This window comes from Phacochoerus africanus, chromosome 7, assembly GCF_016906955.1.
Source record: "Phacochoerus africanus isolate WHEZ1 chromosome 7, ROS_Pafr_v1, whole genome shotgun sequence".
Classification (NCBI taxonomy): domain Eukaryota; kingdom Metazoa; phylum Chordata; class Mammalia; order Artiodactyla; family Suidae; genus Phacochoerus; species Phacochoerus africanus.
The window spans coordinates 2,607,390-2,619,771 of record NC_062550.1 but is presented as its reverse complement, the minus strand read 5'-3'; the positions used below and the strand labels follow the sequence as shown (position 1 = coordinate 2,619,771).

The following is a 12,382-nucleotide window of genomic DNA, read 5'->3' as shown; positions in this document are numbered from 1 at the left end:
GGAAGGACATAAAAATGAAAAGGGCAAAAATCAATAAAATAGAAGATGGGCAGGCAGTAGAGGAAACCAACAGATTCAGAAGCTGGTTTAATAGAAGGTTCAGTAGCACCGAGAAATCTCCAGCTATAGGCTAACAAAAAACCCACAAATCAAAACAGGGGGGTGGAGGGAAGCCAATATCATGAACAAAGAGGGGGCATCACTACAGATCCTACAGATACGTCACAGCTAATGAGGGAATATTATTAACAACGTTACACTAGTAACGTTAACCACCGAGAGGAAATAGATCCCTGGAGGACACAAACGATCAAACTTTGCACAGGAAACAATAAGCCTGAGAAGCCCCGTATTCATTAAAGAAATGGCTTCCTCATTAAGAACCTTCCTGCAGCGACAGCTGCAGGCCTAGGCGACTTCACAGGCCAACTTGCCAATACTTAAGCAAGAAATAGTACCGATCTCACACGAATTCGGAGTGCAGAGGAGGAGGGGACATGCCTTAGCTCTTTTTATTTATTACTCGGCGTAACTAAGATAAGAAAAGCAAATTAGAAACCGGTGCAGAAACTTTTGATGGAACATTAGCAAATTGAATGAGCAAATCATAAAAATAAAGGTATATTGATCAAGGGGATTTATCTCAGGCATGCCAGAGGATTGGTTTAACATCTGAAAATAAATCAGTGTAATTGATCACATTGACAGAGTAAGGGCGCACACTGTAGGATCACGTCAAGAGATGCGGGAGGAGCATTTGACAGGACTCAGCACCCACTCACGGATAGAATAAATTAGAACTAGAAGAACGCTTCCTCCGCAATAAAGGGCATCTGCAGAATCCTACAGCGTCCACCTGTTTAATGAAGTTCTCAAATGCTTGCCCCTTCAGCTGAGAACTAAGCAAGAATACCTGCTCTCACCACTTCTGTTCAGTATTGTGCTAGAAGGTCTAGCCCGGGCTCTCGGGAATGAAAATGCAGTAAAGGGATGATGATTGGAAAGTGAAAAGTTAAATTGTCCTTACTGATCGCATAAGTAGAAAATCCTAAAGAGTCTGGAAAAAAAAAAAAACCCAAAAACCTCATAAAGATGCTGGATACAGGTTAATATGCAAAACTCGACTGTATTTCTGTATATTCACAGCGAATGATTAGAAAATGAGAGTTAGAGAACCATGCTGCTTATACTCTGAAATTCGTAAAATACTTACAGAGAATTTGAACCAAAGATACGTAGGCTTTTACATTAAAAATTGCAAAACATTGCTGAGAGAAATGGAAGGAATATTTGGTGAGATATACCATGTTTCTAAGTCAAACGGCTTGATATTAAGATATGAATTCGCCCCAAGTGGATCCGTGGAGTCAATGCCATCCTGGTCCTATTCTGTCCGGCTTTTCTGTAGAAATGAACATGTGTGTTCTGAAATGTACATGGAAATGCAACGGCCCTAACACGCCAAATTCACAGCATTTTGTTAAGAGACGCAGGACGTTGGAGAGGTCTTGATTTCAAAATGTCCCACGGGGGCTGCAGAAGTCGAGGCAGGGTTGACGTGAGACGAGATAAGAGAGCAATGAAACCAGGTCAAGTCCGGACTAGGTAAGAGGCACTGGGAGGAAGTATTTATCATACATAATCTGACAAAGGCTCCTATCCAGGGCGTCTAAAAATTCCCGTAGCTCAGTATTACAAAGACAAATAGCCCAATTAAAAGATGGACAAAAGACACAGGCATTTCACAGCAGAAGATAGATGAATGGCCAGTAAACACTCGAAAAAGAACTCCACATCATTAGTCATCAGGGAAATGCAAATTCAACCACAGTGAGAGACCCCCGCTCACTCACCAGAATGGCTAAAATGGAAAGAATTGGCAGCGCCAAGCATTGGCACGTATGCGAAGTCGTATACGCGGCTGGCGGGACTGTTCAGTGGCACTGCCTCTTGGGGAAACGGGCAGTTTCTCGTGAAACTCAGCTGGCATCTGCCCTCTGACCCAGCCGCTCCCTTCCCAGGTCCTTACACCAGAGAGATGGACACGTGTGTTTCCACCTGCGCACACACCCCGCGGGCGCACACCTTGTAGTGTGACCGAAGCGGCTTTAGTCCTACTGGCCCAAACTGGAAACGACTCCAGTTTCTATCGGCAGACGGGTAAGCAAATCCATCCAGTGGAGCGCCCTATTTCAGGGATCTCCGAAACATCGCGGGAGCCAGCAAAGGCCGAACACACATGCGTGCCGCCTGAGCCCGCATCTCTGGGGTTCGAGACCTGGCGAAATGGATCGGCCGCAAGAGCCCAGCAGGGCAGCGCCTCCTCTGGCCGTGCTGGGCCCCGGGCAGGGCGCCTTAGGGATGCTCATTGTGCTGTATTTTACTTGGCAGAACTCATCAGACCGTGCCCTTAGGTTTCTGTATTTCTCCTCATGTAGATCCTACGTTACAAAAAGCTGACACAGTTTTAATAGTACTGGCTAGAAATACTCAGAATTAAAAAAAAAAAAAAACCCTCTGGAAAACCGTAAAACAAAATGAAGACAGTCAAAACGTGGACCCAGGGCCAGGAAAACACTGAAGCCATATTTTTAAATTTTAATCTTAGTTTGTTTTAAAGTTTTATTGAGGTAGAGTTGATTTATGACGCTGTGATCATTTCTGCTGTGTAACAGTGATTCAGCGGTACAGGTACCGTATTTTTAAAACTCTTTTAAGCCTGAGCCTTAGCAAGTACTCGGGACAGAAGGGAGGGTTCGTGGCAGGTGCTGAGGTTGGGAGGAGAGCTCCCTGGGAAATCAGCCCCCCTCCTGGGGGCCCCCAAACCTGAGTCCTCGGGGTCAGGCTGTTGTGACCGCCGGGCCCCGTGCCAGGACCCTCGTGCCCAGCTGTTGTGCGCGTGTGTGTGCACGCGTGCCTGTTCGCAGGGAGGGTCCGAGGGCCCCGTGCTTAAGTGTGGCGGGAACACGGTCACATCTCAGGGCGGCGTCGGGAGCTGACGACTGAGAACCGTCACACGTGCCGGCGGGAGTGTCAACAGTAAACACGTCAGGAAATAATTTGGTTTTTCCTGGGAGGCAGTGCGCTCTCGACCCGGGTAGCCCGCGCCGGGGTCCCGCCTGGGTGCCGGGCCCTCAGGGCTATGCTGCCCCTCGCACGGTGGCTGTTTAAATGACCACGCGTCCGAATTGAAGGAGCTGAGAGGCTGAGGTCCTGGGGCCCACTCGGCCCCTCTCAGGTCCCTGGCACCCCGAGTGGCTTGTGGCTGAGGACTGGACAGCCTGGACCTGAGACGGCTCCGTCGTCGCCCAGTTCCGCACGTGCTGAGGTTCTCAGGCGTGGTCCTCGGGCCAGCACCCGGCAGCTTGTTAGGCCCAGCGGTCTCCTGGGTCAGACGTGCTGGGGTGGCCTCTGCCTGATTCTGGAGAGACTCTTCATGGGCATGAGGGCCCCCGTGGAACGGACCCATCGGTGGCATGGACGCATGAGCCGTGGCGCCTCCGCCCAGCGGTGGGAAGTAGCGATGATGCGTAGCCGCGCGAAGCCCCAGGAACGCGTTTCGGGGCCATCGTGTCGAGCGAAACGGAGTCCTCGACTCCCTCGCACCTTGAGCCCCGCTGATCTCAGGTTCGGTCCCGCAGGACGCAGAGCAGAGATCAAGGAAGTCAAGGAAATGGTGGACACGCTTTGAGATGGTGTTTACTGCGGAGGCCTTGGAGCCTCAGGGCAAGGGCTGGGCTGGCTCTGGGGAGGGGGCCCAGTGAAAGCAGTTTCCGCCTGCCTAGCGGTGCCTGGGAGAGAAGCCTAGGAAGTCCTGTTCTGCGGGGATTCTTTTACCTTCGTATATATAATTTATATATATTTTAATACATATATAATTTTTATTGTGTATGTATTATTTTTTGGGGTCTTTTTTAGGGCTGCACCTGCGGCATGTGGAGGTGCCCAGGCTAGGGGTCGAATCGGAGCTGCAGCTGCCGGCCTCCACCACGGCCACAGTAACTCAGATCCTTAACCCACTGAGCAAGACCAGGGATCGAACCCACATCCTCATGGACCCTAGTCGGATTTGTTACCGCTGAGCCACAGTGGGAACTCCTACTTTGGTGTATTTAAAAAGCGTTTTGGTGCAGCACGGATACTAAAACTGGAATGATACAGAGATGAGCACGGCCCCTGCACAAGGATGACATGCAAATTTGGGAAGCGTTCCATATTTTTTATGTTATATCTGGATTACTTTGTTGCACAGCAGAAATTAGCACAGCATTGTAAATCAACTATAATTCAGTAAAACAAAATCGGTATTTCGTATTAACTGAGTATTTTATTAAACAATATAAAAATAGCAAAATAACACATCTTTGGTTGGTCATGAATTAAGTTTTTCCAAAAAGTGAAACTGAGCACCGAAAATCCTGTTTTAGATACCCACAGATGGATGCATGTTTCATTCATGTAATCTTAAGGTCTGTTTGTCAGATTTTGCTTGAATTTCCCTTCCTCACACTTATTTCTCCTTTCGGGACATAAAAGGATTCGAAATAAAACGCTGGGCAAAGCTCTCCTGATCAAACTCGAGCCGAAGCAAAATAGGAATGATAAGATTAAAACGACTAACGGAAATTGTATTGAGTTAATTAAAGACAGCCGTTTTATTGGAGCCAGACATTATTAAGTATATATGTCCTAAATCACGGAGATAAGAAAACATGGAGCCAGAGTCTGATAGAAAGATTACATTTGTAATGGAGAGCTTTAATTCTCTCTTATCACTGTCTGAGGTATCAAGTAGAAAAAAAATATCAGCCAAGGATCTGAACAGTGTAATTTTTAGGGTCGATTCAGTATTTATCCACCAGGAATCCAGAGATGGGAGAAGAGCTAGACTTTGTCTAGAAGAAAGCACACTGACATCTGTACGCACGTGCATGGAGCCACGCGCGTCCCACACCCTCGGGCGTGGGCACTGAGGGCGCTGCCGGAACCTGGCTTGGCATATACACGGCGAAGTCCAAGTCCACACCCAGATGGCAGGTTTCCGGCGCCACAGTGCCTGTGCCATACCTTTTCCTGCACATTAGAGGGGGGCCCCTCGCTGGGTACCGGGGACGAGGAAGCTCTTTGGGGTGTTTCTTGCATCTGGATGTGCACCTGTGGTCATCTCACAACGGGTGCGTCCCCGGGCCAGGGATTGAACCTGCACCTCGGCCGTGACAACGCTGGATCCCCAACCCCCTGCACCGCCAGGGAATTCCTTGTTCTTGCCTTTTTTAGCTTTCGTTCATGGGCACAGCCACTCACACATAAAAAGCAAGAACAAAATTGAAATATACAAAATGAACGTAACCGGGTATCAAGTCGGAGACCTCATCGCACGAAGCAAAGTTCCTTCAAATGGGCTTTCAAGCCATTTGAATGTACCGCCCTCGTGGCGTACGCCTCAGGCACAAAAAGAATTGCCCCCGAATTAAACATCGCTCCTCGGTAATCAGGTTGTTATTAGCGATGTCAGCGCTATCTCGCAGCTGTTGTTTATGTACATACATCAGGGTAAAGCAAATACGCAATTATGGTAATGTCGTAGGACCCAAGATTTTTAATGTAAAAGAGAAGCAGGAAATCGAAGGAGGAAAAATGCTATAAACTTAATATGAATTAAGACTCAGCGTGGGAGTTCCCTGGTGGTGCAGCGGGTTAAGGACCTGGCGTTGTCACTGAAGCCGCCTCGGTCACTGCTGTGGTGCGAGTTTGATCCTTGGCCCGGAAACTTCTGTATGCGCAGGCGCAGCCAAAAAAGAGCAAAAAGGAAGAGAAGAAAGACCAATATGAGCCTGTGGTGCGTTCTTCTCTTCAAAACAAGTAAAATCACACCTTCTACCTCCCTCCCTGGAAATTACTGGGTCCAGGGATCAGCCCCGTGGAAACGGCCCCCCTGGGGTATCCACAGCGTCTCCTTGAGAGGAGCAGCGCTCCCGAGGAAAAGGTGTCATCGCAGGTGTGGGGTGGAGAAATTCAAGGAGTTTCTGGAGCATCTTGTCGTGAGAGAGCGGGGGCCTCTCCGAGACTCCTGGGGTCACGTCAGAAGACGTGTAAATGGGTCAGAAATGGGAAGACTGAGGGTCAGGAAGGATTGCGGTGGCAGTGGATTCAAACACGCCCAGTCGGTGCCAGCCTGTGAAGTCCTCACGAGTCCTGATCGGAGCCCTCGCTGCCTTGCCTTTGAAGGTTCCCGGGCATCACCTGCTGAAGAAAAGGAACAACCGCACGAGCCCTGGCTCTTTGGGTCGTCACGTGCTTCGCGGAAGTTTCGGAAAACCCGTGGCTGTCCACGCAAAGGGAAGGAAGGAATGGCACCGTCTCCCGGTGACCCTGGGCTTAGGGATGCTCACCAGTGTTTGAAGGCCCCCCGAGGCGGCTGGCAGGGAGCTTCATGACGGATGGATCCGCCTGGCAGCACCTGGACCTGCTCATCCATCAACGCGTCGGGGAGGAGGGACCGGGTGCCGCCTGCCTCCTGACGTGAACCTGGTTGGCGTTTCTCCATCAGTCCCGGAAAAGAAGCCCCGCAGCGACCCCGGCCCAGCTTCTCGCAGAGAATCTGGGGAAGCGGCGACAGGCCTGCTCGCGGATGCCCGTGGGACAGGGGGCCCGCCTTCCTCAGTGAAGAGGGGCGGGGAGCCGGGCGATTGAATGAGCCAGGGACGTCGCCGTCACGGGGACCTGTGTGCTCTCTGGAGCCTGATGGGAACCAGGCGGGGCAAAGGCCTTTTTCCGCGCCCCTGCGGCCTGGTTACAAGAGAGGGGCGGCTCCGTGTCCCTGTAAGGAATGAAGGCCCAGAGACACACACACCCCCCAGGCTCTTGTCGCGGCCTGGAGGAGGGTGGGGAGTGGCCGAGGGCCCGGGGGAGGTGGGTGCGTGACCTGGGCCTTGGCGAGGGCTGTGGGTCACCTTCCTGTCCTGTCTGTCCTCTGCGGATGTGCTCCTTTCCTCCGGGGAGGGGCTGGCACCTGCTTCGGGCACCAGTCCCAGTCCTGCCCGCCCCCGGCGTTCCTCAGACACCCAGATCCTCACTGTGCCGCGTGCCGGGCCCTGGGTGGCGCGTCCTGAACCCTGCCAGAGACCCGCCCCGTCGTCCCGAGGGGTTGTGCTAAGCTCTTCCCTGTGATCCTGGTCCTTTGAGGCGGCGTCTAGAAATAGCCCTTAGTGATAACAAGCTCTTCCTGGGTGGCTCCTGATGTCCGGGCTTCCCCTAGAACATCCCCCAGCACGTGGGTGGCACGGGGACGGGTGGGGAGATGAAACGGGTTTGGCCACGTGTGATCCCTGCGGGCCCCGGGAGCATGGGCTTCTTTATTCTGAGCTTTCTAGCGTGGGGAGTGTTTGAAGTCGTCTTTTAAAATGTTTCTGCGGATCACAGCCTGTGCTCCCTCCCGGAAGGCCCGGCCCGGGGTGGGGGTGTGGAAGGAGTGGGGCCTGAGAGGATGTGGAACAGGCCTGGAGTCACGGGCTGGACGGCTGGACGGGCAAGGGGACTCTTGGAACGTCAGCCCCTTTCTCATCTCCTCATCGGCTGCAGTGCCTGTGTCATGTCCCTTGTGGTGGCTCACAGGAATTTTTTTGTTTGTTTGTTTGGCCGTGGTAACAGCACACAGAACTTCATGGGCCGGGGATCAAACCTGCGCCACAGCGGTGACAACACCAGGTCCTTAACTGCTAGGCCGCCAGGGAACTCCGGAAGTTCTTTTCTCCGTTGTGTTTTCTGCTAAATCTAGGAATTCCCTAGAGAATGGCCACTAGGTGAGTGTGGATTCTTGTTGTTCAAATTGGTCTCAAAGCAAAGACAGTCATAGTGACAGCCTCATTTACGAGGGGCCAGGTTTACGCATCGGCTCAGGGGTGGCGGCCTGGGAGCGTTTGGCCATTGGGAAGCGCCGTCTTAAGTCCTGAACTTGGGACTCGAGTGTAGCCTTCGCTCAGCCGTCCTCCTGATCCATTTCTGAAAGCCTGCTGGTATCGATGGATGGGGGACCCAGAGGCCCCCCCAGGGGGTCTTAGACATTAGTTAGTCCTCATCTCAGAAGCTGGTTGAGAATGAAGAGCCCCGGGCTCGTGACCAGGAGGAGGAGACTGCCTCGTGCGGAGAGCGGACATCTGATGGTCCATCTGGGCTGCATCTGCTGGACAGGCCCCGAGGCCCATCTCCTGCTCCAGGCACTGAGCTGGCCTGCAGGACACGTGCATCAGCGGGGACATCTGGGGGCCAGCCAGGCTCGGGTGTCTCCGACGCCACCCCACCGTGGGCGTGCGTGGCCCGCCCGCCTCCTCGTTGCCCTGGCTGAGTGACGGGGGGATCCCATTTAAGGGGTTGGACGGCCGTTTGGAGCTAAGCCGTCTGTGCATCTCTGGCAGGTTCTAGACACGCGCTCATGGTGAGACGCGGCAGGGATGGGCTGTGTGCCGGCCCTCAACTGGGACCAGGCCGCTGCCCTCCGCCCTCCCCAGGGAGACCGGGGCCCCCTGGGCCGCTGTCTGCGCTTAGGGGACAAGTGCAGGAGTGGGAGGCCATCTCCCTGTGGGACGTGGGTTCCCCAGGAGGTGAGTGAGCAGAGGAGCGGGCTGCACACGCAGGTCCTGCTGTGTCCTGGGGACAGGGCACGGGAGGGAGGTGGCGCGGTCCCCAGAGTCGGCCGGGGAAGGACGCAGACGAGGGGAGGTGGGGCAGAGGCAGGGCCTCCGGAGATAGGCGGGGGCTGGAGCCGCAGCAAAGGGGGGCAGGGCACCTGACGGCTGGGTGTGCCACCCGGGCTTGGGGACGGGCACGCTGCCTGTCCCGCGAAGGGAAGCCCCACCGCGTCCTCGAAGGGCCGTGCACGGAAACGGCGTGTTCCCGGAGAACCGCTCGAGGGCGCACACCGTTTGACCTTTCTGCCCTTTTGGCTGATATGCTCCATCTCCAGAGAGACGCGGAGTCGTGAGTCGTCACCTGGTGTGGTGTCATTTCTTGCTAAAAGGAATCGCACCGCGGGAACCTTTCCGTCTGCCGGGAGTGTCCTCGACAAGCTTTAAGCAACAGCAGAGACATCCAGTTGGACGGGGAGCCGATCTCCCGTGAGTGCTCGCCTAGACCACGGGGCGCCCGGCCGTCAGCCACGCGGGGTTTAAACGGGCAGCTCAGGTCAGGGACCCCTCCCTCCAGAGCTTGTGTAACCTATGAAGGTGTGACAGAGCAGCATTAACAGGATGTCTCTGCTTCTACTCATGAAGGGGACAGGCAGCAGGACACGTGAATGTGAACCTGGGCTGGGTGCCCCCCTCCCCTGCGGTCTCTTGGCGGTGACGGGTGGCCTGTGCTGCAGCGGGCTGAGTGGCCTGCCGTCTGCTCCGAGTGCCTGCGCTGGGGAGCTGTGCCTCTGTCCCGAGGCCCTTCCCACATCTGTCCATCCGAGCCATCGTTCGCTTGGTCCTACCTGGCTTTCACTGGTGTGCCTCGTCTCTTAGGGCTCTGTGAGCCCTGGGAGTTTGTGACGCCTCAGGCACCGGTGATTTTGCTCTTGATCCGTTGGCTTTTTCAACCAATCGTCTGGCATTTAAAAGGACCTAGGAACACAGCACCTTCAAAAGTGACCTGGGGGGCGTCGACTGGGATGGTGCCTTTTGTGGGCCAACCGGGCTGGGTGGTACCCAGATGTCAGCTCACACGTTATGCTGGATGCTTGTTGCCGATGTTCTGGGGTGAGAGTGCCTTGGCGGACTCTGGGTAAGCAGTTTGCCCTCCACGACAGGGTGGGCCCCATATAACCCGTTGAAGGCCCAAACGGAACAAAGGCCACCCTCCCCCGAGCAAAGAGCAGTCCTGCTGCCAAAGGGCCTTTGCGCCTCAACTGCCACTCCTGTTCTTCTCTGGGTCTCCAGCCTGCCAGGCTTCCCCAGCAGATCTGGGACTCTCTAAGGCTCTACAATCATGTGTATATATAACTGTATATAACACACATATAATATATACTGTATGGCATATAATATATACATTATATGCATATATAGTATATAATGCATACACGTGTATATATACATTTAAAAAGACAAATACAAATGTGTGTGTGTGTGTGTGTGTGTGTGTGTGTACACTGTTCTCCCAACACACCCACACCCTGTTGGTTCTGTTTCTCCAGTGAACCCTGGTACATCATCAACCAAGGAATGGACATTTATCAGGGATTTTAAAAATATTGCAATATTTGGGAGTTCCCGTTGTGGTGCAGCGGAAATGAATCTGACTAGGAACAGTGAGGTTGTGGGTTCGATCCCAGGCCTCCCTCAGTGGGTTAAGGATCCGGCGTTGCCGTGAGCTGTGGTGTAGGTCACAGACGCGGCTTGGATCTGGCGTTGCTGAAGCTGTGCTGTGAGTCAGCAGCTACAGCTCCGATTCAACCCCTAGCCCGGGAACCTCCATATGTCGCAGGTACAGCTTTAAAAAGAAAAAAAAAATTGCAATATTTTTCATTATTTTGTGGTTTTTCCTGGCTTTGTCACATTCATTTCAGTTGGAAGTTCTCGCTGCGTTAGAGCAGCAGCCCCAGTCCCAGAGCTGGGAGGGGTCTGCGGGTCCCTGCCTTGCCCAGGCCAGCCCTCGGGAGCCTGCAGAGGTGAGCACCTGACCAGCGACTCCCAGACTAAATTCGACTGGCCGTGACCTTTGTCGTTTAGCCCTGCGGCATGTGCTCAGACAGGGACAGACACCTGCCATGGACCATGTGGCCAGAGGTGATAGAGACGGGCGTCGGGGTAACAGACCCGTCGCTCGCAGGCCGGCTGGACGTGCCCCAGGCTCGTCTGTGCCTCGGGACCCGGCCGCACAACGAGATGTGATCCACGTTTCCATCACCAGCCCGTGTCCCAGCACGAGGGCGCGGGGGTGCGTTCTCAGATGGTCACGCTCTGCACTCCGGGTGGGTGACCTGGGGATGAGTGTCTCAGGGGAAAGCATAGCAGGGGTTTTGCTTCCGCACAGCTGAGGTTGGTGCACTCGGGTCTGCACAAAGCGTAGGAAACAGCTCCTGCCATTTGAACGGCCTCGGAAACCCATCTACATAAAGACGTGCGCATAGGAGAATCTCCTGTGCCAGAAGGCCATTCGGTTTTATTTCACTGCCAGAAATTATAAGGAAAGTTTAATGATGCAATTAAAGGTGAAAAATTGTTCCTTTTATCACAATTTCTCCATTATAAAAAATACAAGGAAAACTGTTTCTTCGCCTTATTTCCTACACTTTGGAAAGTGTGTGTCATACGTAATTTGCATTTAGTCGGTCGTGTAGTCATTTTGAACGTTCACTTTGTCATTTTATTTGCAAAACTGGAAACACTGCAGAACCCAACAGTTTAAAGAAAACTCACAATGTTAGGAGGTGGCTGGATTTATCTTCCTTCTCCAGCCAGTAACTGGGAGACAGGGAGAGGCCGGGCAGCCCCAGGGACAGTGCTTCTGTGTCATGTTCTCATCCTCTGAGCTCCTCTTGAAAGTCAAGGCTTCTTTGTAAGGGTGCCGACATGCCAGCCGTCCTGCTTGTTGAAGGACGGAAGAGCGAGCCTCGGAGGAAAGGCCCGAGGGGAGATGGAGGGCAGGTAGGGGGCGGCCCCATGCCCACACCCGTGGCCCTGGCAGGAGAGCTGGGCTGGGGTCGCCCGAGGCCGTGGAGGTCACAATCCGAGGACAGGGGCTACCTGAGGCCAGAGTCTGGGCGACAGCAAGGAGGCTGGGGCCACATGAATGCCCCAGGCTGGGCCAGGCCACAGGGATTCGAGGTCTCTCCACGTAGGTCTCTTGGTGACCCTAGAAAAGACCACTTCAAATTAGTCCCCACTTGCTTTCGTTTATTTTACTTATAAAAAGTCTTCGGTATCTGGCGTGGCTGTGGCTGTGGTGTAGGCCGGCAGCTACAGCTCCGATTCGACCCCTAGCCTGGGAACCTCCATATGCCACAGGTGCGGCCCTAAAAAGCAAAACACACAAACCAAAACAAATGAAATATGGCACAGATGAACCTCTCTACAAAACAGAAACAGACTCACAGGCATGGAGAACAGACTTGCGGTTGCCAAGCGGGAGGGGGAGGGAGTGGGACGGGCAGGGAGTTTGGGGTTCGCAGATTCGCAAACTATTGCGTTTAGATGGAGAAGCAGTGAGGTGCTGCTGTGCAGCACGGGGGACCGAGTCTACTCTCTTGGGATAGAACGTGGTGGAAGAGAGCGTAAGAAAAGGAATATCTATATATACGTGTTACTAGGTGACTGTGCTGTACAGCAGAAATTGACAGACCATTGTAAACCAACTATACTGTAATAAAAAAAAAAAAATGTTGAGGTCTCACATATCCAGA

General features: G+C 53.3%; 1 protein-coding gene and 1 non-coding gene across 4 annotated transcripts in view; both read left to right on the top strand.

The window, feature by feature from the left end:
• TBC1D22A (TBC1 domain family member 22A) overlaps positions 1-12,382 on the top strand; it is a 255,450-nt gene that overhangs the window by 204,739 nt on the left and 38,329 nt on the right. The gene's annotated exons all lie outside the window — the stretch shown is intronic.
• Positions 4,120-4,221, top strand: LOC125131923 (U6 spliceosomal RNA). Its single transcript, XR_007136097.1, has one exon. It is a non-coding gene; the product is annotated as a U6 spliceosomal RNA (small nuclear RNA).